The sequence below is a fragment of the Solenopsis invicta genome, chromosome 5, assembly GCF_016802725.1.
Source record: "Solenopsis invicta isolate M01_SB chromosome 5, UNIL_Sinv_3.0, whole genome shotgun sequence".
NCBI lineage: Eukaryota > Metazoa > Arthropoda > Insecta > Hymenoptera > Formicidae > Solenopsis > Solenopsis invicta.
Genome location: NC_052668.1, coordinates 18,627,409 through 18,652,014, shown reverse-complemented (window position 1 = coordinate 18,652,014; position 24,606 = coordinate 18,627,409). Strand labels below are relative to the sequence as shown.

The 24,606-nt window shown below is 42.6% G+C and overlaps 1 long non-coding RNA gene across 1 annotated transcript in view; it reads right to left on the bottom strand.

Moving 5' to 3' along the window:
- LOC120357844 overlaps window positions 1-22,655 on the bottom strand; it is a 60,611-nt gene extending 37,956 nt beyond the window's left edge. The window contains exon 1 of the long non-coding RNA XR_005574852.1: window positions 8,191-22,655. This is a non-coding gene — a long non-coding RNA (uncharacterized LOC120357844). The remainder of the gene's footprint in view (window positions 1-8,190) is intronic.
- Between the last annotated feature and the right edge of the window lie 1,951 nt (window positions 22,656-24,606).

The following is a 24,606-nucleotide window of genomic DNA, read 5'->3' as shown; positions in this document are numbered from 1 at the left end:
ATAATCCGTATTGCAAAAAAGTGCTTTTGCGAATTGGCTATCTTTTCATAAGTATCCCATTTCGTTGATTAATATTTTGTCGCTTCGTTGAAATAAAGCTGAGTCGATAAAACCTGTTTTTTTTTAACGATATTAATTATTTGAAAGTCTGTATACAATAACTTAAATTCACTCGATTTTAAAACCAATGAAGCAAATACAATTTAATATTTCTGATTGACTATTTTTTTTATACTTGCTGTACTTCTAAATAATTTCATACGTATCATTAATAAATTAACTAAATATTAAAAAGATATAATTCGCTTATGCGCGCGCGTAAAATAATTTTTAATCTTTATTTTTTAGGTATTTTGTAAGATTATATTTGTATATTCTTTTGTACTTTTTTTAGTGCCCTTGTATCTCATCTCGAGACTCAAACATACAAAGATCAGAAAGTCTGATCAGCTTTGTACAGAAGATGCGGTGGAATCTCAGGTTTCAACTCCTGGACGCGCATTCTGTGGTCTTGCTTTCGTAACATGTGGGCGAAGATCGTCATAAAGGCCGCAATATAAGGCGGCAAGATTTAGTAACGTTACCTTAGAAGGGTTACCAACAGTTTTACAACAAGTTTTTCTCTATGTCGCGTGCAATGCCTCATTTGTCATTTTTTTATTAAAACGACAAAAGTGATATTAATTTAATTTTTTTTTTTTTAAATTATTAACAATCACATACGATTAATGCAGATCTGTATTTGAGCGTAAATTATAATATTGACTTGCACGTTATTATCTTTTCCTATTATTCCAATCTATTATTCCGAGTAATATATCTATCAACTTTAGATAGGCGTGTAAACGATTCGGATCACCGACGTCTGATAGCTCAGCCTCGGGACGGAGCTATCAATCACATTATTTGGTCATGCTTCCCCTTTATTAGCCACGCTCGGTTTTACTCGCGAGTTGCTCTTGCACGAACGTCGAGATCTACCACGATCTATCGCTCCCCGCGAGGATTCTTCGACGCAAAACACCGGAACTCTTATTGTTACCTGGGTTCTCACCCGGAGAAGTTGCTCGTCTTCTTGCCTTCGTAACGCCGCGCGAGAGCCGTAAACATTATTATACCCGAACTAATTGACTTTGCATAGGCCACCTCTCTCCCTTCCAAGGGGGTTACCGTACCGACAACGCGACGCTGTAAACCGTCGCGGTTTAAAAGCAATTAACGCTTTTCCTCGAGACACCTCCGCTCCAACCTTCGCGATTGACGCGAACGTTTCAAGAACTTCGAAATATAACACCGTCTGAAGAATCCTTCAAGTAGATAGGATGTGCTTAAATGAGCAATAATTATCTTCGTGTCGCCAATCTTACGCGGATTTTCCACGTTTTTTAATTGGTGCAAGATAAAATAAAGATGTAAGGAGTTTTCCCAAAGTATTACAATTAGTTAATTAGAAAAAAGAAAGAAACTAAAATTTTCAACTTGATTAAATTTCTTTAAGTTTGTCAGCATCAATTCAAACAGATAACATTTATTGTTTTAGTACGTTCCGTGCATATTTATTTAGCGATATTTAAAAAAGTGTATTTGAGCTGTAAAACGTACTATTTATTTAGGATGATATACATTGAGAAAAAAAGTTGTTAAATTTTTCAACTTGATTAAATTTCTGCAGTTCAAGTATTTATGTATTTAACTCAAATACATGAAATATTTTATACTTGAACTTTAATTTAAGCATTTATATATTTTAATTTAAACATTTATGCATTTAAGTTAAAAATTTGAATGCTTAAATTAAAGTTCAAGTATTTTCTGCATTTGAGTTAAATACATAAATACTTGAAGCAAAGAAGTTTAATCAAGTTAAAAAATTTAATTAATTTAATAACCGTTTTTTCTCGGTGCACATTATCCTAAATAAAGCACGTTTTACAACTCGAACACTTCTTCAAATGTTAAATAAATATGCACTAAAACCACAAATGTTATCAGTTCGAACTGATGCTAGCAAACGTCGGAGTTACTTTGTTCCACTTGGAACTAATGATTTACGGAAATCATAAACGTTAACAGTCACGCTGTATTTACGATGATCGCGTGACTTCGCGATGCGAGGTGGTGTGCGAGCGCGTACGCGAGTGTATTTTCTCTTTTTTTTTGTATTCAATGAGAGGCAGAAGCGAGTGGCACGTGATAAGCATAATATACGCCGTCGACGATAACTCTTCCGTGCAATTATGTAGAACGAATGATTCACGCGCAATTAAGTTCAACCAAGTCAATCAGTCACTCGTTTCGCCTTGGCCGCGACGAATCATATGACGAATCGATCGTATCGTCGAAACAGAAATTTGCTATCAAGAGAATTTGTAGAAGATACATCCTCTCGCGAATGATAAATGCAGGTTGAACTAAAGATGTCAACGGCATAAAAGAGAGAGAGAGAAAGAAAGAGAGAGAGAGAGAGAGAGAGAGAGAGCCGCATTTCTCGCCAATTCAGCGAGTTACAAGTCTGACGTCATCGGCTCGACATAATTCGATTCAATTCGCTTAATTTTGCGAAAATTGCCAATCTTCTTCACTGCGTTACCGTCTAGCTCCTTCGTCTATCTGCTCGCCGTCTCGTGGACCTCTTGCATCCCTCCCGGCCCCGTCCGCCTCTTCCTCGCACGAGAAGCATTTATCGATCACGGTGTACACCTCTTTTCCTTCCTCTCTCCTTCCGCCGCTTATATGAATACATCACACGAGATTCGTTCTGTCGGCTCCACGTGTGCGCGAGAGCTCTTACGTGCCGCAACTACTATTGTAAAATTTTAGATTATTGACATTCTCAAAACTTTTCCGAGATGAGATTCACGGTCAAATAATATCTTGTGTGCGGCATCATATCCTTAATATAAAATTACATCTTTTATTTTCGAAATCGATAACGCTCATCTTCTACTGAAAATTCTAAATTTTTTTTTCAAAATCGAATCAATCTTTATATTTGATACCACAATAAGTCTTATTATTTAATTATGATTATTTTGACAAGGAACTGCCTTGCATATTAAGTGAAGATCCATCTTGAGCTGAGACTCAGTTCTCGTCAGTTGCTCGTCGTGCGAGTAAACTCCAACTTGGCGTATTAATCTGCAATCTCGCTTGCCTGTATCACCGCCGAATAAAGCCTGGTCAAGAAGATAGTGTTCTACCTTCTCCTAAAATATTGCGATGCGTCTCGCTCGCAACAGAACTCTGCGCAGGATAATCACATCCTTCATTTTAATCGTTTTATTTAATTCGGAATCCTTGCAAATCGATATGTTCATTCAATCGAAACAATGTTTTAATAATCATGAAAATTATTTTAATCAGGGAAATTACACCGCGTCGTTGTGAATAAGTAAAAACGCAAATCCGACAGTATCTGCGAAGCTTACAACGTGTGCAACAATTAAATGATTGAATCGCTCCAATATATTGATATAATGACGCGTAAAATGTAGCCCTCAATTTAATTTAATCGGTAATACTTAATGATACCGCACTGCCATAGATATTGCATCGCATAATCCTATCTGTATTCGTTTCGATGTGTAGCGCACGGCAATTGCGTGAATCAAAACAGCCAGTGTTTTAACCGCCGTCGATTGCGCACTAACAAATGCCGCTAATAAATAAAATGACAAAAAAAAACCAATGGTTCGCTAGCATTTTGTGCGCGGTGTATCACAGTTATTTGAGTTGTAAATCGATAATGCACACAACCCGACATTTCTCGATGTAAATATTTTTCTCCTCGACAAACGTGCGTTGTAAATTTTTTAACATTCTACCGCTTACTGGATTTCACGATTGCAATCCGTGCGTATTTTTACAAGTTTTCCATGAAAAATATATCACTCTGTAATCAATAATTCCCTATCTCTCTTTATCTTTCATCCATCGCCTGTTTTGATTGCTTGCGTTTCCGCGAGTTTTATACCAGAGGCAGAAACTTGAGCAATAAGACGCAAATAATATGAAAATCAACATGTTCGATTTGCTATTACTTACATTAATGCTTAAATTTTCAACTGTGACTGATCGATTCGCTTACTAACTGCTCACGTTTTTCCTACGTGCCACTAGTATTACTTTGGCAAGTGACCGGAGTAATTCCTAACTTCGATCGATTGCTCTCGAATCGATCAATCGGAAAAAAAGAAACGACACACGTGACATCAAATTAGGATAAAATTCGCTTTAGCAAATAGAACAGGCAGATTTCGTTGGAGATGAAACTTTCATGTTCTCTCAACAAAATGATCTCTTTTTTCCGCGGAATTTTTCCAGTTTTCTGGGGCGCATATTACCTTCTGAAATTTGATTCGATTAATTTCACGTGACTCCATCGTTCGCGATAACGGGTTAAACGTTTCCTCATGAAAGCCGATGAATTAGACGGACGAATTTGGCAGACTAAAAATCGGCTCGGATGACGGCAGTCGTGTATGACACACACATGTGACAGTTTGCGAGATAGACGGTCACGGAGCTCTCTCTCTCTCTCTCTCTCTCTCTTCGAGGAAAACGCGAACGAGGGCAGGAAGAGGGAAAGAGAGAAAGAGATTCAATTTAGATTGGCAGTGTTTCTCTTCCTCTTTTTCAAATATCTTTTGTCGGTGCCGATAACAATGAGAAGAGAAGAGAAGAGAAGAGAAGAGAGGCACCAGGCGGGCGAGCGAGCGAACGAGCGCGGGTGCGCGCGTTTGCGGCTCTATTGAGCGCGCGCCTTTCGCGCGCCTCATCGCACCGTGTTTTTCTTCTTATTCAATCTTCCAGTCGAATTGATAGGGTTCTCGCGAATAATGACAAAGCGTGCTAGCCCGGCTGCCTGGCATAATGCCTCCCAGTCCGATTGGGCGGCGCACGCGCGCCCGTGAGTGTGGCATGAGCGCAAGCTGCTGCCGAATCCGCAGAGTCCGGACGGAAGTACCTATGGTTCTACGATGGTGTCTCTTGCCAATCGTTAATTTCTATTATCTTTGATTAATCTACAAGCGCGGAAACTCTGATTATATTGCCAACGATGCTGACCCTATCGACTATCGATGCTTCATATCTGCTGCGAAACGAGTATCGTATCGGAATATCGCATCATCGCGGAGAATATATTTAAATGGCAAACATTCGTGCAAATTTAAAAACATTGGTCACAGCTTAAATAAGAGAATAGCCGCTTTAAACGTTTTAGCGTAAGAATAAAAACGAAATGAATTATTAAAGATAAATTGTCCGTCTCTCTAATTCGAGACACAATATTTGCTATCTTTTCATTTGAACGAAGAGAGGAAATTTAATTACGTCAAATTAGCACCGAGCCGTAATCGTAATTAAAGTTACCGAAAATTTAAAGCCATTACGCGGATCCGTTCGATTTCACAGAGGAGAGCGGACGCGCCGGTGGCTGACCGATTCGATTTTTGCATTCCGCCAGCGCAATAACTATGCGGTGGCAGATGCAAATTATTCGTTGGAATTGTAGCTCTCGAGTAATTATCTGAATAATATATGAAAACAAGGCGGCCACGTGTGCGCAACTATAATAAAATCTGGCACATTATTACTTTTTCGTTTAATTATCGATGCTACATTAATCAAAGGCTTTTTCTGCTTATGCATGCCCATTGTTTTCATAATAATTTCGTCGGCCCACTTAAATATTCATGTATCGTTATTTGCACGCAGCATGGAAATCGCGTAATTCCCTATTAAAACTGATTCCCATTATATTGCGCGATATATACTAATTGTAAGTGGCTTGATCGATTTGTCGTAATAATTGGTGCAACTTATGTTTAAATTTGCATAATTAATTTACGCATTGAATAGTTTTAATCCTGGAATGTTACACTACGGGCGAATTTTCGCCCGTGTGTTAATTCAAGTTTGGTACAACTTTTGTTATTAAAATTTTGTTACGGAAAATTTTGACAGCTCAAAATAATATTTACTAAGAATTTTTTACATTGAAATGGTGTTAGGTAATTGTGTTATTCTAACACCTCGCAACCTGTTACAAAGAATACATAAAAGATGTGTATAAAAAAAAGTATAAAAAACTTCTTAATTACGTGGGTGAATTTTCATCCAAAGCAGTGTTAATGTAAGAAAAATATATAGTGTTCCAGGATTGAAGAACGTAGGAAGTACTTGTGTAAATCTTTATATAAGACAAATATAAATCATGCAAAATCAATTTATCATTCAACAATCGGTACAGAGCCCGAGATAAAAGACAAACGTCAGGTCCTTTAAACGACAACGATACAGACGTATGACGGATATGACATTTGCACCTCATTTCCACGTTGGAAACGCGAGTTTTATTGCGCCGCGAGGTACTTTCACGAGACCTAAAACACGCCCCCGTCCGGACTCGCGAATCGCCCCCCGTTCCTTCGTCGAAAACTGGTAGAAGAAATCGATTTGCCCGTATAGCGCGCGTCGATACAATTTCCCGTGGGGTGCTGTCGCTTCTCGTTTCGCAGCCCTGCAACGGCTGGCTGGCTGGTCGTAACTCGTGGACCGACCGCGGGCAGGAAGCACGAAGGGAACCAGCGGATTCGAAATTCCTGCCACATTTCGCGCACGCAGCTGATAGCGCGGCCGCCACGCGAAATAGTCTCCTGGCGTAGCGCGGTTGGGAAAGAGAGAGAGAGAGAGAGAGATCGATCTGGCGTCAGCCGCGACTATTTTCTCTCTCTTTCCTCCCTTTCGTTTCCGCGAGATATCTCGAGAAATTATTATTTTACGAACGGCTGCGCGGCAGCTGACAACGCGCTCGCGCGGTCGCGAAATAATCCCGAACGGCGAGAGATCGATTTCTCCCGCGAGTATTCTTATCCGCTCCTATTCTTGGAGAGACGTCCCGAGAGATTATTTCTTTTTTTTCTTCTTCTTTTTTTCTATCGCCGACGAAATCGCGCGAACATCTCGACGGTGCAACAACGGCGACGGCGACGTGCGCGCGGATGATCGCGTTTTTCCTCACGTAAACTGCGCTTCAATTTGCATGCAAAGGTGGCGCTTGTTTACTTTATTATCACGGCTGTGAAATTTAATTGTAAATTTGCTAGAATTTTATGCGGCGGCCTGGCGGGGCGCGGCGCGCAGAAGGAAAAAGTTTTTAATCTTGCAAGCCGAGTTTAACAGAGATATTTATGCACGTTGCACACTCCGGAAAAGTTACGTCGGCATAAACAACGCTCATAAAGGTGGAACGCAGCTTTTACCTGGATTTTAATCTTCAGCGTGCATCGTGCTTAGAATGTAATTTACCGCAAATAACGTTTTTCCTCACTCAATAATTCACGTGGCCGTGATACTTTTCGAGATACAAGCTCCAAGTTCACCGCGGTTCGGCGGTTAAACATAACTAAGATTCAGCCAAGAAGGAACAAATCGCACGCTTTAATTATTATTATAATGTATGTTACAGTATTATAATTTCCATATTGCGGCGCTAATTAATAATTAATGGTGTAACACGTGTTCTTCATGTGGAATGTGCCACAGTGCAACTACGTTAATTAGGCTCCGTTCGTGCACTTGCATACATTGTACATGCGCTTGTGTGTAAGCCTTTCGCGTATATTTTTCGGACGCGGACGCGGACGCGGCCGCTCGAGCGTACGCGCGCGGATGTTTAATTTGCATTAATTCGAAGGGCCGCCGGACTGCACGCTCGACACCTTAAATCTTCCTCTTTTTCCGGAAACAAATTCAATTTAATCCAATTGAATTCGCGAACCGCTTTCATGCCTCATCGTCCTCATGCAAATCTTTTCCGAAATGACCTCCCACGGCATTCGAATGACTGTTGCATAGCAACACGTACCTTTTGCATTGACCCGAATTCAAATCCCCGAAATATAGAGCACTATATCCAAAGTAGACGGTGATATTTCATAGACACATTGGCGATCACGAAACCGAACGGAAATTGCGCACATGGGTATTGTCAGTGGAATGCCCGTGTGATTTATAATTGACAGATAATAGAGGCATCCCTATTTAAATATACTTTTTATTTCGATTTCGTCAAACGTCGCCACTCGCCACGAGTATATTCCCGTACGTGTAACTTATCGCGACGAAATAAAAAAAGTCGGAGGTGCGATCTAAAGATAATGGTAACCATGGCGCTCGCCTACTTACCTTTTTGGGTCGAGGCAGATCGATAGGCGCGCTTCCTCCTCCGGCTGCAAACATCGCGACGCTTCCGACGTGGATGAAATTTCGGTTCGGTTCGCGAATTTCCTCGGTCACTCAGGTCTATCGATTGCCGGAGACGAGCTACATGCCGGCGCATGTACGCGCCCGCGAAAAGCGCGAACCGCTCTCGCGAATGCCCCGACAATGTCGGATGTTGCGCAACGATCTCGATGTGCCGCGTATACGAAGCAGGCGCCGCCACCGCCGTGTCACTGCGCGCACGCTTTTACAAATAATTACGCTTATAATTGTAGCTTGACGTTACAAGTAGCGATTTCCGGTTAATACCGGATGACGTAACGGTTGAGCGGTTGAGAGAAGCCATCTAATCTAGCGATAATCGCGGCGCCGGATCGCGTTTCGAAACCGTCGAGGAAATGACGGAGGCATTAGAAATTTTTTGGGAAACCTGTGATTATGATTACGAAGGGAAAAAAGGAACGGAGAGCACGGTTTCTCAACCGAGAAGAGACCGGTACTCACGGAGAGTCCGCTCCTTATTTAAGAACGTCTTAAGTACCTATTGTCTTAAGATGTCATAAACCAATCGTAGAACCGTATCATTAGCATCTCGAGACATTACTTAAGACGGTCTTGAAGTAAGAATCGATTATAAATACCGGTCTAAAGAGCTATGGCTACGTTGAATAAATATCAACGTTGACGTAACTAGCAGCCTGGCCACCTATATAAATTTCCCTCCGTCCAAAATAAGAAGGAGACTTTGGACTTCAAAGGGCATTTGTGCTTGAAAGTAATTCAGTAAATTTGTTTCCATTGGCTCTCGTCGTGATCGTTTCAATAACCGTGTCTTCAAGTGCTTTTCTTACTTGAATAATAAAGACCTCAAAGAGAAGCGCAGCCGTTTGTTATAGCAATAATAAATCTAGAACGAGGACAACCCATGCCACTTCGCCGCTCCGCGAGGACGAGTGTCGTACATTTGTACGCATAACGTTTCCTTCCCTCCACTCGCTACAATTCCCAGGAGACGATATTACCCGCTCTCATTTCAAAGCCTCGGTATTCCGTCCATTATCGGAAAAGTTGTATTATCAAAAGAAAACCGTAGACAAAAATATTCAAGAAAGCGGAGCCGGGAAAGTAGCGAACAAAAATGCTTCGGGAAATGCCCGATGATTCGCGCTGTAAAGGTAAATCGAGGCTGCAGTTGTAGTAACGCGAAATTCAACCGGTCGTCGCGCGCACCGTGCAATTACTTCCGCTTCGCTCCAATATGTCCAACTAACGTTCTGACGTTTAGCGCAAAGTGCCGCGAACGGTGTTTTTGCCAGGATGCGCGGCGCATTCATTAACGCCCGCCGTAGTCTAAGCCAGGTGAATTTCGCGTGCAATTATACACGCCGTATCGCGACATCGACGTGGGACACTCGCTAATTCGCGCTATTACGAATTTACGAGGCCGAGCGCGCGAGAGGGAGATTTCGGTTCGTGAAGTTTTAGACGCAACAAGTACGGCGGCGGTGTTACATCGGGAACGCTTTACTTCGCCGACGGAGCCTCGCGGCGGAACTGGGGAAGAAGAGGGAGAGGGCTCGCGGAATTTTTGGTACAAGTGTCAAAGGGATTACGGTGATATAAACGAATTCAATATAAACGAGCGCGGCGAGGATAATTTTGCAGAGCCGCAATAGATGCATGCAGTTACGAAACGTTGCATCATGATGATTCACTCGGAACGGCGTTTTCCACGCCGTTGGGAAATCTTGCTTAATTTCCACGACACAGAGCTCGATTGTTTCGCACCGGGTCGCAGGTGAATTTACGTTAGGCTCCTAATCACTATTCATTAGTTCCTCTCCCAACACTTCTTCCAAGCTTCACGTTTCATTACGTTAATTACAAATTCGTGATTTGACATGCAAAGTACGACACGATACGCACAAGAGCGCGTATTAGCGCGTCGTTAAATAATTCAATTACGCGAGGGATCGCTGCGTTAAAATGCATGACGGTTTAATTACAACCTACCGATTTTTCCGTCTGTCGATTTAATCAATCGGACATTACTTCCCACTATTTTAATCCTCGAAATTCTGACCTCAACGATTCGAAAAGTAATTCGCGTCGCGCGTAAAAACCTCACTCGAACAAGAATTGCGAGTTATCAATGAATACTCGTCGCGTACTGTGTATTTGTTCACGCCGATATCTAGCAGAAACATCATCCCGGGACTAGAAAGAGAAAAAGGGAGAAAGAGAGAGAGAGAGAACGAGAACGAGAGAGGGGAGGAAACAGATGGGAAGAGGGGATGAGTCAAGCCGATATATCGATCCGTGCAACCCTCTTTCAAACACCTTTTTCAGCGGGAACAAAGCGTTTCCAAACTTCGATCCGAAGTCGCTGGCACCGGTCGGGCCATTCTCTTTCGCGAAACGAATTTCCCAGAACATCCTCGACCACAGGGACGCACATACTCTCTCTCTCTCTCTTTCTCTCTCTCTCTCTCTCTCTCTCTCTCTCTCTCTGTCTCTCCCGGTGACGTTAACACAGCTACAGGGATAAAAAAAAAAAAAATAACGACGAAATCGCATTGACATCGAGATTGATTACGTTAACCGGCAGGGTGATTAATCGTCGCTGAAAAAATTTCGGGAAGATCGTACCACGGCAACGCGAGAACGTGTCGCGTGTGGGTGTCTGCGTGTGAGACGTGTGTACGCAGGTCTCTCTCGTCAGGCACTACCACCAGCTTGATTTTGGACGCGGCGATTGACAATTATTGTTGGGCGGCCCCGTCAGAAATCAAATTTGAGGACGTGTCAGCCGCTGGACTGGGATTTTCCGCGCTTTCGTACGCGATCTATCCACGGGCAAATCTTATTGATTAACGCCGCTGGAGTGATGATGACGAATATCCTCGTTAATAGCCTCTAGTATTAATATTAGATATATACTCGGCATTTTTCGAGTGTCGCCGCCAACACACGGTGCTGGGATTACTGGCTGACGTGCAACGGCGCGATCCACTCCGACGGGTCCAAATATTTCCATAGGCAAATATTTTCGCTGCACGCGCAACGCAGTGCAGTGACAGCGTGTTGCATATTCTGGTACAAGCGTTCGAGCGCGGGGAATAATTTACTGAGAGAAATCGGCGCGACAGATGCACTCGAAAAATTTCATTACATGTATTACACCGATCTCATCTAATTAAATATCGATTATTTTCATGAAGCGAATCTACAAATCTTCCGTTCTTCCCGAAATTTTACTAGAAATTGATATGTGAAAGATAGACGCGCACCGCTCTTTGGAAATCATGTAACTTACACTCGCTTCAGATATCGCCGACTGATGTACGTACTTGATTTACAAGATCCAAAGATAACTCGCTGAGATAATGCCATTGCGTCGCGTGTAACTTCTCTCGTTTGCTATCACGACTCTCGGTATCAACCCGCATTACGTTACGCGTCAAAAATGCGGACACTCGTCATCGACCCCGAATGGGTTCGCTGAAACTTCCCAACGTGCCTTACGGGCATCTGTAATCTAGCCTCCGGAACATTAGCTCAGACCGAACTTTGGCTCGCTGGTTCACAAGCTTAATCGCATATTCACTCGAAAGTGACGACGATGATACTGTATACTAGCGCGATAACAGGAGTCCCAAATCGCGGAATTTCTGACAGTATAACATATATTTCAAAATCGTATGCGCAAAATCTTTCATCGAATCGAGAGTTAGACCTGGATCAATGTTCTCGAACAATGTGCCGGCGACGATTATCGGTATTCGAATGATTTAAGAACGTCGCTTGTGTGTGAATGTGTGTGCATGTGTGCGACACCAACGGCTACAAGTTGAGCTAACTCTATATCTGTCTGCCGTCTCATTGTCGTCAATGGTAATTTACGATGATTAAAGATACTGACAAATAACTGGCATCCGCGAAAGAGCAGGCGGGTCTCGTTTCATCAAAAAACGAGATACCAGTCCCTACACGACAGACATGCATAACGTCCATTAAGGTCGTTATACGTTCACGCTCCAGAAAAGTTGTTCGCACACGTCATCAAAGAATTACGCACTCGCAGATACCGCGACTCGACGTGATCAAAGCCGCGTTTCAAAAGCTTACTTCAAATTCAAGAGAAAGCTGATTTCGATTTTCCACGATAGTTAATTAATACAGACTTCAACTAAAGTAGGTCTAGTATAAAAAAAAAAGAAATACCATGTACTATATTTGCCTCGAAAAGGCAAAGAATATCATTCGCCTTGGAATTATTGCTGTCTAGATGTTTTTTTTTTTTTTACACCGAATAGCCGAGATCTCGTTAACACCGCGGAGAACATCGCAGCTGTCAGTGGCCGAGGCGACAGCGACAGCGTCACGAAGCGGAGCGAGGAACGAGCGGGGAACGACCGAACTGAGCGCACAGTGACAGTGACAGTAGTGCCGACAAAGCGGATGACGAAGCGAACGACGTGAACCAGTGGCGGAACCAGCGGAAAACGCGTGACAAGGTGACCGCGTCGCGGTACCGGAAACCCGACCGGGAACGGGTGCCCTCCACCTCCCCCTCTCCCATTCCGCCGGTGTCCGTCGTCGGGCGACAGGCCCGAAAGCCGAGGGGGACATCCGTTCGTCCAACCATCTCCTCCAGCACCTTCACCACCCGTCCCGAGGTTGGAATCGGGTCGAAACCGCTCACGGATCGGCTCACTTTCGCGTCGCACTCGCGTCGAATCCAACAAGTTAAAGCGCTCCTGACGTCAGACCGACCGGGTATCCTGTGCGCGACCGGGTCAACCCCCGGACCGCTCTGCTCTGCCAGGACCGCGCGCTTCTGTGGGTCTATATAATTCTCTTCCTTCCTTATTACCCTCTCTTCTTTTTTTCTTTTCATGAAAGACGAACACGGAGCGCGGATGCAACGTTAACACAGAGCGGAGTGCGCGACGGCGACTTACGTACGTACCGTACATACGTATTTGTCCCGAGGTCGCTCGGGACTCAGGAAGAGAGAGACCTCCTGAGTAGGATGGCAGTTTAAATGCAACTATGCTTTCTCGGGTTTGGGTTGAGCGCGCAGGGTCCGAGTCGGCTGTGTTCGGTGGCGCTCGGCCGCTGTCGGATCTCGTCGATATGCCCATAGACACAGTGTATATGTCTATGGATATGCCGTGCCATGCTACGCTATGCTTGTGCCTGGGCTGCCCCCTCTCTGTCTCTCGCTCTTTCTCTCTTTCTCTCGTTCTCTCTCCTTGTCCTTCTCCCTTCGTCTCCTCATCACTCCATCCTCGTACGTGGTGGCCTCCTTGTTCCTCCATCTTGCTCATCTCTCCTCGGGTTACTCTTGGCTTCTTTGTCCCCTCTTTTTCTCCTTCCCACGTAATCTCCCCCGCTTCGCTCCGTCTCTCTTTCCTCCTCAACTTCTTTCTTCTCTCCTTTATCGTCTCTCTCGTTTCCGCTTTCTTGGGTCGATGTGTTGGTCGGAGAACGTGGTGGTAGTGGTGATGGTTGCGGTGGTAGTTGTGCGCCGATGCCAACGTGGTGGGAGTGCGGGGGTGGTGGTAGGTGGCAGACCGGTGAGACGAGAGGGCAAGGAATGACGGTAGTAGAATGTAAAGGATAGCGATGCGGGTGTAAGAGGGGGCCAGGAGGAAGCTCCCCTCCTCTCTTCCTCGCTAGGTACCCGGAGCGGGGACCAGAGCTTGCGACAGAGACGGTCATATGGCGCCCGAGTCAGAAACGGGGATGTCTTATGTCATTCTCCTCGGCGATAGTCTAACGGGTGTCGCGTGGCGTATCGCTCTGCCCAAGTCGCCGCACACGGATACAATTGAAAGATTTCCACGAGTTTCTCCAGTTTCTTCAAACTTCGATCATATACGCGAGATAAGGTTCTAAAAGCGTTTGCAATATCTTGCAAAAGGCACACGGCGAAATCAAGAAAAAAAAATATAGGGAAGATAAAGCGACCGAGATGTACAGCGATTAATGTGTTATTTTACCCAACGTAGTTTAATCTTGATTCAACTTACTTTTTATCTTTATTCAGTTTTAAAGAGTAAGTTAAATCGCGATTAAAGTTAATACATTTTACATTGGCAGAAATCCAAGTATTAAAGAGCTCTCGTTTCTATGGTTAATCCTTTTAAACGCAAACGTAATTTTTAATAATGATTCGAATAGTATTGAAGTCGAATTTGTCATTCTACCGCATCAATTAATCTTTCCCGTCCAACTCGTAAAAGTTTTCCGAAATTTTTCGGACTCACCCTGACATCCCCTGATTCTTCCCAGCTTCCCTGACTTTTCCGATTTTCCGGACGCCTGACAAGGCCGATTTCGTATTGTCGTATCACCGCGCTCGGCTTGGAGCCCTTTCTCCCGCTTCCGTGCGTGTCGACTGTCTTTGCAATACTATTCACCCGACAAAGAGTCTGATGCCTATTCATTCGCTGGATTTGAGAGAACCAATGTTATTAAAATTCAACATCCGTCGGAGCGGGGCCGCGGTAACTATCGATTATTCAGTTGTTTGTTGGGAACAGAAGATGGTTTGCGGGAAATGGAATTAAAAGTCAGTGGGGTTCGGCGCAGTTCCCTCGGAATTTCCGACAACCACATCCATCTTTGTACATTAGGAGTACTATAAAATACGCGCTGTTAACGCAGACCTTCTTGAATAAGAAGTCACGTCAGATGTTATATTACCTCTATCAACCGAATGTTAACTGGAGTATTACAGATGACAGATTTCCTCTTCCCGTGAAGAGAGAGAAAGAGAGAGAGGATATTGTAACTAAAAAATTTTGTAATTTATAAGCACCAAGTTACTATTTTCTCTCGTTCCAGCGAATTAAATTACCTTCGTTGCGGTATAAAATTTCGCTTTACTGGCGTGAAAATATCAAATAGTATTTTGCATACTGAACATTATGTAAATTTAAGGGAGGTGTATAACATTAAATAGTTAAACCGCGAGACATAAGTTTTCCTAGAACCGCCTAAATGAGCTAGACATACAAAATGCATCAAGACACGATGTTTCGATGCTTCTTCGGGCAAATATTACACGTTTTGAATACGCGTTACGTCGCGTTCGTGTCATTAATACATCATCAAAGTTATAAAATTTTAATAACAATATCATGTATCATTATTATAAAATTTCAAACTGCAACGCAGTGAGTACGCGATGATAAAATTAAACGTTCGATTTTACGGGTCACGGAAGCAATTCGGACTCTCTCGTAACTCTAGCGCTGTGCGCTTATAGAAATGCATATCAACCGCAGCGAGATCGAATGCCGGGCCTGTTTCTTTGACCAGGTATCTCGGACGTTTCTCTCCGCTCACGAGAATCGTGCGAATCGCATCCTTGAATTCCCAGTACGGTCGTGGAAGTTTACGACTGCACCGGTGATAACAGGCGTGCAGCAGCAATCCCTTCGCGGTTTATCGCGCTTTCATTTACGGATCTTATCGTTGCGCCGCGCCGTGCGATATGAATCAAAGAGGATCGCCTATCCCCGGCGATCGACGCGAATGAAAGCATTCCCGTGGGAATGCGGCGGGCTGCTGTACACCGCTCGTTACGCCGTTTAGAGGACGCGCAATTTAATCGGCATCGCGCGTGACGCATATGTTCCCGGCAGTTGTTCCCGATTACGAGACGTGGATATTATCACTGTCGTCTCTTTGCCTGCCATCGTTAAATTGAACTGTTAGTCTAGTCGGTGCAATTGACCGGCAAAATGCAATACGCCGATTAGCATGGATACGACGCGTTTTATTCTGCCCCGGAAATTCGGGTGATCCCATTCGGTCGATGCATTTCCAAGCGCTACATTATTCATGGCCTATAATGAGACACTAGGATATACACGTAATAAAACGCGAGCGTTCGCATTCATCTCGGTACATCGCGCACGTCCGAAATCGTAATACCGTAATTGAACACATGGCGACGGTTTTTCGAAGGAAAAAATGGCTAGGGCGAATTTTGAACAGAATCGCCTGCCATATTATTATGCAAATTAATTTATAATGCGGTAAGAGAATAATATGTGATATATCAGTGGCCTGCATTCATGGAACGTTTGATTTACATAAACCACATCTCATTGCGTTCAAAATGAAAGTCCTGCAATTTCAAAATAATGAAATATCATTTAAGCACCCATCGTAACAATTACGTAAATGTATATTAAATAAAATGTAGGTTCGAATGAGGAATATCACGAAAAAATTATAAAAATCTTCCTTACGCACACACATACACATATGTGTACATTACCATAAATATTAAAAATGTTTGTCTTTAATTTCCTGTATAATAACTCCTTTCATTTATTTTCATATAAATACAGATGCGATACATGCAACGCCGGATATTCACCGAATTTTTCAAAAATTACGCGAGTGAAATGTGAATCTAAAAAAAAAAATAAAATAAAATAAAATAAAATAAAATAAAAATAAATGTTCAATACGATCTGTAGAACAGATTGCGATCTATACGGGATCATTGCACAATCGCTAGTAAATGATGATATTTTGAAAAGAATAATAAGACTCCAAAATAATAAATTGCAAATTGATATTTTTTAAATCTAATTTTCATTCAGAATTAATTAGGATATAATTCTTTACTTAAAAATGTAATTACATCAAGTTGAATTAATTTGTTCATTGACTGGTGTGCAGTGACCTTATCGCTGACGAATTAAATGCCACCGACAGCTTCACGAACTACCGCGTGCAAATGTTTCGGATAACTGGATCGACTTCTCCGTTATTCGATAAGGCGAGCTTTGAGAGAGAGCCGTCTCGCTCCCGCAAAGTTACGCCTCTCCTCGCCGTGATTACTCTAATGCACGATGCGAGAAAGAAACGGGAGAGAAAAAGAGAAACGGGAGAAGTTTTGGCCGCGCGCACGGGCGCGTGAGAAAGAGAGACAGAGAGAGAAAGGAGAGAAAAGTTATCGCACCCGACGGGTTTTCGAAGTTGGTTGCCCAGTTGCGCTAATCGAGCCAGCCATTTCTGGACCGGGAGAAGCGGAGAGAGGAACGGGCCACCGCGCCGCGCCGCGCTGCGCTGACGCAGAGAGATGCGTCATCTTCGGGATCTCCCCCGGCGGTGCACCCGCCTGAATTACCATGCTGAAATTTAATTGGCGCTGTGCGCGCGCTCACACTCCGGGAGAGGAGGGGGAAGAGACGATTTAAGAAATTTTATCCGATTTGTCGCCGTTTTCGGTAATAAAATCGTTCTATTGAATCTCGTTGCGTGGCAGATTTTTTTTTAACTACAAGCGTATGAATCTCATTCATTGCACTTTGATTCACAAGAAAAGATCTTTTACCTTTGAAAAAAGAACTGATAAATGCTTCGATAAATTGATTACATGATTACTATATCAATAACTGATGAATAGCTATGTTCAGTTAACGATATCAGTTTATTGAAACATTTTACGAGTTCTTATTTTAAGGACAATTGTCAAATCCTTAGACAGAATAAAAGCGATCGTTTTCCCAGGCAATTGCAATGTTCGCATAAAAAAAATTTTTTTTTTCGGAAATATAAATTTTTTCACGCTTTAAGAAAGCAGGCAGATATTTATATTTTTCAACGCTTTACACATTATCAACGTTTACATCTTTCGGCGAGGTAGCTGCGGCCCTGTTCGAGCGTGTCGGCGTGGGTTGCCGACGAAAACTTGATAACCTAGATTTTGGCGGTCTCTGGGCAAGAGTTAGCACACGCGGAGACTCATTACGTAACTTTTGCGATCGATCGTTCTGCCCCGCGCGCGCGGTACACCCGCACGCTCTTCCGGTATGCATGCGCGTATGCATGCATGCATGCATGACGCATGTATGCGTGCACGCGCATATGCCCATGTATATGCATGCACACGACACACTTACACGCGCATGTACACGCACGCACATTCGCACACGCACACACATACACATTTACACGTATATACGTGTCGTGACGACGAATTGGATCGTGTTATCGTGCCGCTCGCTACCGGCGGCGTTGTAGGGACGATAAAAGCGTGCGTGCCCGGAGTGAAAACATGCAAAGACGCGCTTTATAAAGTTCCGGCGTGACGCCACCATTCTGCCACCCCCTTCACCCCCGGTAACTCCCGGTTCCTCCGCGAAATGAGACATTCAAGTACTCGCGAACATCGTTCCCAACCGCCACCCTATACACACGCTTTCCCCCGTGCCCGTTTTTCCGCGCCTCGACGGCAACCTTTCCCGAGCGTTTTGCCAGGAATCTGGGTAAACGTTCGTTCCCCTTTTATAAAGGTCGACTTTCTTTCTCTTTCTCTCTCTCTCTTACAAATACTTGCCGAAGCAACAGACCCTGCTGATTGACATCGAGGATTAACCCGAGATTAAACGGGCGCCGTTGCCACGAGAGATCTTTGACTGAGGCTGTCGTTCGTCGAGGATGCGTTGTACACACGCAAAGACCACCGTTGGAAAACGCAGAATATCTTTTTTGTACATGCGTATTAGATACTAATACGCAGTTCAGCAGACTAGTAAAAAATTATCGAAAATAGGAGGCGAGACGGGATCTCTTTCGAAAAAAAAAAAAAGAAGAATTAAAAAGTGATATGGAAGCAAACAATATGTGAAAATAAAAGAGGCGATGCAAGATTGTCGACGATTTTACCATCAGTTTTTACTGAAGAAATAAAAGTGAGAGCGATGAAAGGCGCGATCGATGCAATCGTTGCGTTATCGGCGCATTATCTGTTCGCGTTCGACGGTGGAAGTTTACACGTCGTTTCGCCTAAATCGCAACAAGCGACTGTCCCTCTATCTATCTGGCACATCTTACGCAGCAATGCCGGCGCCGAGAGCCCCACGTCTCGTATACGTGCGCCTCCTCCGCGTGCGGAGCCCTAATTGAAGGTTTGCCTCCGCGCGGATATCGCGGGCATTTACAATTTAAATGACGTCTCCTTTATTCATCGACCGTCAGGTCTCGTGATTCCCCGAGCGGTTATCCGATTGCTCGAGAGAGCGAGGCGCTCAGAATCGACCGCGAGGTCGACGAAAATGCAAGCGCAAAATTAAAAAAAAAAAAAAAACCTATAGCATTTCGAGGGGAGACGGCGAGTAGCGCTGGGGAGGGTGGATGTGGGTACCGGAAATTCTCGAGTGTCGCGATTGTTCGATCTCGGTCGGAAACCCCGACAGTCCCGGCACTGCACACCGGCCGAAATCGAGTACGTTCCCTCTCTCTCCTCCCCTTCGGGTTCGAATACTCGATAATCTCGATCAACTTTCGAGCACGCGCGACTGCGTCCGATGCGTTTTTAATCCTTTAACGCGCGTATTTTTTTTCCTCCCCAGAGGACGCGGGAGCTAAAATTGTTGAAAAATAGTTTTCCTACCTCACCGCAATACGGTGGACTGCTAGTGTCAGCTTTTCAATTCCGGCCGCGGGTTTCCGTTTCGTAAGATTCGAATGGCCAAAGCTCTATGTCCAATAGCCGGAACAATTTCGAGTACTGGAAAGACTATACGCTTGCGTCAGTCTGTCAAGGATACTCGAACTCGACCCGCGGCCCTCGAAGGGAAAGCTCGGAATCGATGCGATCCTCGTGCTTTGTCGGTTACACGCGTCCGTAAAAATGCAAAATAACGAAACACGATGAGTGCAGAAGAAAAAACTACGAGAGATACGCGGAAGCGATATCGAGAGTGGAAAAGAAGTACGTCGAGATAGAGACACGTAGAGGAGAGGGAAGATGAGGACAAAGAAACGAGGAAGCGAAAGAGACGGAGGGGACAGGAGAAAGGAGGGATAGCAAGTGCTCTTGGACGTGAGTTGGAAGGATGGATATTCTTTATGAAAGGATTTGAGGGACGAGCGAGAGAGGGCTCCTCCTCCGGCTTGTCCTTAAACCATGAAAAAGCCTCGAGTCCGAAAGTTAAGGCCTGAGTTCGCGAAAATGAAGATCCGGCCCAGTGGCCTTGTCGCGGCAGATTTGCCCGTTTTTTTTTTCGCCGTGCTTTTCATACTTTGGTGAACGAGCGATTGTAATCGCTTAATTATTTGCATATCGTAAAACTTAATATCTAACGCGCTCTAATTTTCTTTCGTATTTTATAAAGTTTAATACATATTTCTCTCATTTAACACTTTATTTTATGTTACGAAATAATGAAATATATATATTATGTCTTTGTAATTTATTTGTAATTTATTTCACGTCAATTGCTGTGCAACTTTTTCGACCGTCGGTTTTTCAAACACCTGCGTAAAATTCCGAATCTAAAAGGCAAGACGAAAATCATTCACGGCGACCCGGAAATTACTCATAAATTGACCTGATAAATTCAGGTTTGCACCGACAAGATGGACGGATGGACGGAAGTTAAGTTCTCGGCAACTTTTTGCCCTCGCCTTTCCATGTTCTTTACGATGTCCCGCGGACGGAATTCTCGTCGCCCCGTCGCGGCTACGAAAATTGGATTTACTCGAGGATCGATAAACAGTCTCATAAATCTGTCCATTATCGTCCCGTAAAGTTCTCCATGCGAACCGCGGGATCTGTCATGCACGCAGACTGTGCACGTCTATCTGCGACTCGCTATACGCGGTGTCCTGAAACCGCCGACTTTAACTTTTATGACAATCTCTGGTTAACTTGCAATACGATTTCGCGAAATTAAAAGTTTTCATCGGTGTTTCGTAAGAAGTATCACTTTTCAAAAAATTTCGAAAAAGTTTTTACCAAAACACTTTTCATTCGTAGCTCAGTATGCAAAGATATATTAAAAATTCAAACGTAAGATAATCTACCTCGACATTTTTCATTGAGAAAAAGCAATTTAAAATCTAAAGAAATCTCATTAAAATCAAGGATGATACTTGCGAACACCCTATATACAAGCTTCTCTCCTTCGTCAGAGAGAAGGCATCATGCACCGAGGAACTGCTTGAGAAAAGACTGGAAGGATCGAGAACTCGACGTGGAATTAGCGTGGCATCTCGAAATGCTGGAGAGATTCTCGACACCGTCTATATGCTTTCTTCGCGTCATGTCAACGGCATGAAAAGTCGTCTTCGGCTTTAACCCTTTGGTCCTCTACATTTGGCGCGATATAAAGGATACTATCGACATATCGCATAAAAGTGTCAAATTCCGATTCCTTTAGACGTAACCGTTATCACTCGTTCGCTATTATTTTTTCTTCCAAACTTTAGCAGTAAAACGCCATCTATTCTATAAAACATATATTTGTTGAAAAATTTAATCTGTTTCTAAAATGTTATGGTTGATCTCTTAATATTCATGCGTTTAAACCTGCTTTTATTCGACTTTCTGTCCTATTATAATAGAAGCCGATATAGTAGATGACTCTTAGAGATCTTTTGACTCTAGAAAAAATGAATCCGTTTACAAAATTATCCCGTCACGTCACATTTTTGAACTATTTTAGCTCAAAAATATCCAGAAATCATTTATGTCATTTTAAGTCGAATTTTTTCAAAAATGTGGTGTAATAAAATAATTTTATTAGTGGATCGCTTTGAGCAATACAAAAGATCTATATATAAGAACTACTTTAATTAATTAGAATCTGAAAAAGTTTAAATTTGTCGAAAATAGTGTTATTATTAAAATGATTATTATCATCCAAATATTACGAGAAACGAAGGCACGCTTATAATGGTGTTTAATTAGCGAAATTCTTTATCGTGACTTTTCTGTAGCACCATATCAAATGAATACATTACGTAGCGAAGATAAAAGTTAAAAGTCTGAAAGTTTAGAAATTACGATTGATAGAACACGATATTCTGCTGCGGCGTAAAATCAAGTTGCATATCGCAACTTAAAAAGTAATTAAATTGAAATAGTACAAACGAAATGAGAAAATGCAATCGTAATACAACCCAATTACGAGAATTATATTTTCAACTGATCATCTCTCTCTCTCTCTCTCTCTCTCTCTCTAGTTCGCTTTTTCGGTCCACACGATGTCGTCATTGTATTTGTATTTATTGATTGCAAGTGTTTCAATTAGTGTTGAATTGGCACCATTATTGTGGCATTCAAATTCGCCGACTGTCAGTCAACTGTTTTTTTCTTTCGCATCCAATAAAAAGTTATTTGAATGTGTGTGTATGTGTTGCAATATTACGCAAATTATATTATTAAATACATTTCACTCTCTTGATGAGAGTTAGCGGAATTTCGCGCGAGAGTGACGTAATAATAATGCACAGGAATAGGCTGTATCCTAGAGGCGTTTTATTTGCAAATAAAACAAAATCGGTTTTGTTCACCGTATTCGCGCGAAAAAAGAATAACGAAGGAAGGACAAATATTGGCTGTTAAACGGTAATGCAAAGAATAGATTTCGCTAGAAGCAGAGTTTTAAGATTCGTTGAAAAATCTTACCAGGAAGCCGGTGAAGTGACGATGCGCGAACGTCTTCATAACGGAAGCGGGAGGGGGCTGAGGGGGACGCCGGTTGGCGAGGATGGCTGACGGGGGATGTACAGAGAAATCTCGGAAATCCTTCTCGTCTAAGCCGAGACCAGCTCCAGAATCCAGAATTCTCAATTCCGCGGCGGAGTGTGCTGAAAGAAGCATGAGTCGAACGTTAATTTGGTGTCTGCGCCCTTGCCGACGTATCGGCCCTTCTTCCACCCCCTTTTCTCCTTCCGCCTCGCTTGTCTCCTTTCTCCTTCATCTACCATCCCCATTTCTCTCTTTCGTTCATTCTCTTTCTCTTTCTCTCTCTCTTTCTCGTTCGCTCGCTCGCCGCTCGCTATCCGACTTTCTCCGTAACAGTCGCGACGTGGACCAAGTGCATTAAAATAAATTAATTTTCATGAGATTTTCCCGTAGCGAATGGCCGTTACGGGGCTTAAAATAATAATTCAACGAGCCGCGTGGACGGAATTTGCATTTTGACGGCGCGGCACGCTTCTACGCGATGCCGGCGAGAGCTAACTCGCTCGATGAAGGGATGAAACCAGTGGCGGATAACGCAATCTAGGATCTTACAATGTAAAGAAGCTTCACAATATATTGTTTCAAATGCAGATATTATGTAAATATCGCAGAAATACACCATTTCTTTTTAATATAAAGCAATTCTAAAACAAAATCAATCGTACACTAATTTTTTTATTATATACTTTTCAAATTATAAATTCCTCGAGAATAAAATTTCAGAAGCATTTTTCCGATTTAATCATTAAAGAATTACTGCACATTATATTTTAGGAAAAAATATTTCAATTTATTTAGAAGTTTAAAATTTGTCCTTTCATAAACAAATTTGATTATAAATTTGATTTATTAATTTTTTTGCAAAGTAAAAATATATCAGGGCTTCAAGAAGCTTTTATCCGTCACTGGATGTGCGAGAGAGAAAGAGAGAGAAGGAGAGAGAATAGAATGGAAAGAACGAGAAGATCGTGGTTTGAGAAGTTGGGAAAGAAGAGAGACGGAGGAAGAGACACAACGAGATTCTGGCAAACGCATTTGTTTTCGCTACGTGGTTACATCGTGACGTGACGATGGAAGTGATAGGCATCCCGCGGATGTCACAGTGTAACAATAGTGTATGTGCATGCAGCCATAGTACATACACACATTGTTATACGTGTGTGTATGTGTGTGTATGTTCGTAGCAGTGAAATACAGGTAATACATAGCGCAACGTTGTGTCGAGTCCTTTTTACAGCGTAAGATATATGACGAAAATGGATTTGGTGCACAGATACAGTTTGCGAGAATGCAGTCTTTTGTTGACGTGAATACTTATCAAGAGTTGTTAAATGCAAATGACGCTAACTGGAGCAACAGAGTTTGCTTTTTACTATATTTTTTTTTTGTAAAATATACAAAAATTATTCGAGCAAACATTTCTTTTTATGAAAATGTGGAATATACCAGAAAAATGTAATAATTTAATGCAAAACATTAAAAGATATAATAAAATCATGCGATAGCACGGTAATAAAATAATATTATATTGTACACAATATAATAATCTAGTTTTAACAAAAAGAAAAAAAAACAAATGTTAAATAATTCGTCAAAAGTAATATAAAAATTGCTAGAAATAGCCACAATTGATTAAACTACAAGACAATCTTTGCAATTCTTTTTCTTGGAGAATCTTTGATTATTTCGGATCCAACGTAAAACTATGCTAGCAGTAGAAAATAAACTTCGCAAACTCTCCAAAGATATCCTCGACATTCTTTATGAACGCGGAATCGTTTTCGTAGCGCAACCGGAGAATGCCAGCCATACATATTCTTCCTCAGAGAGAGACTACAGAAAACAAAGGAAACGTAACGATGAATAAAAAG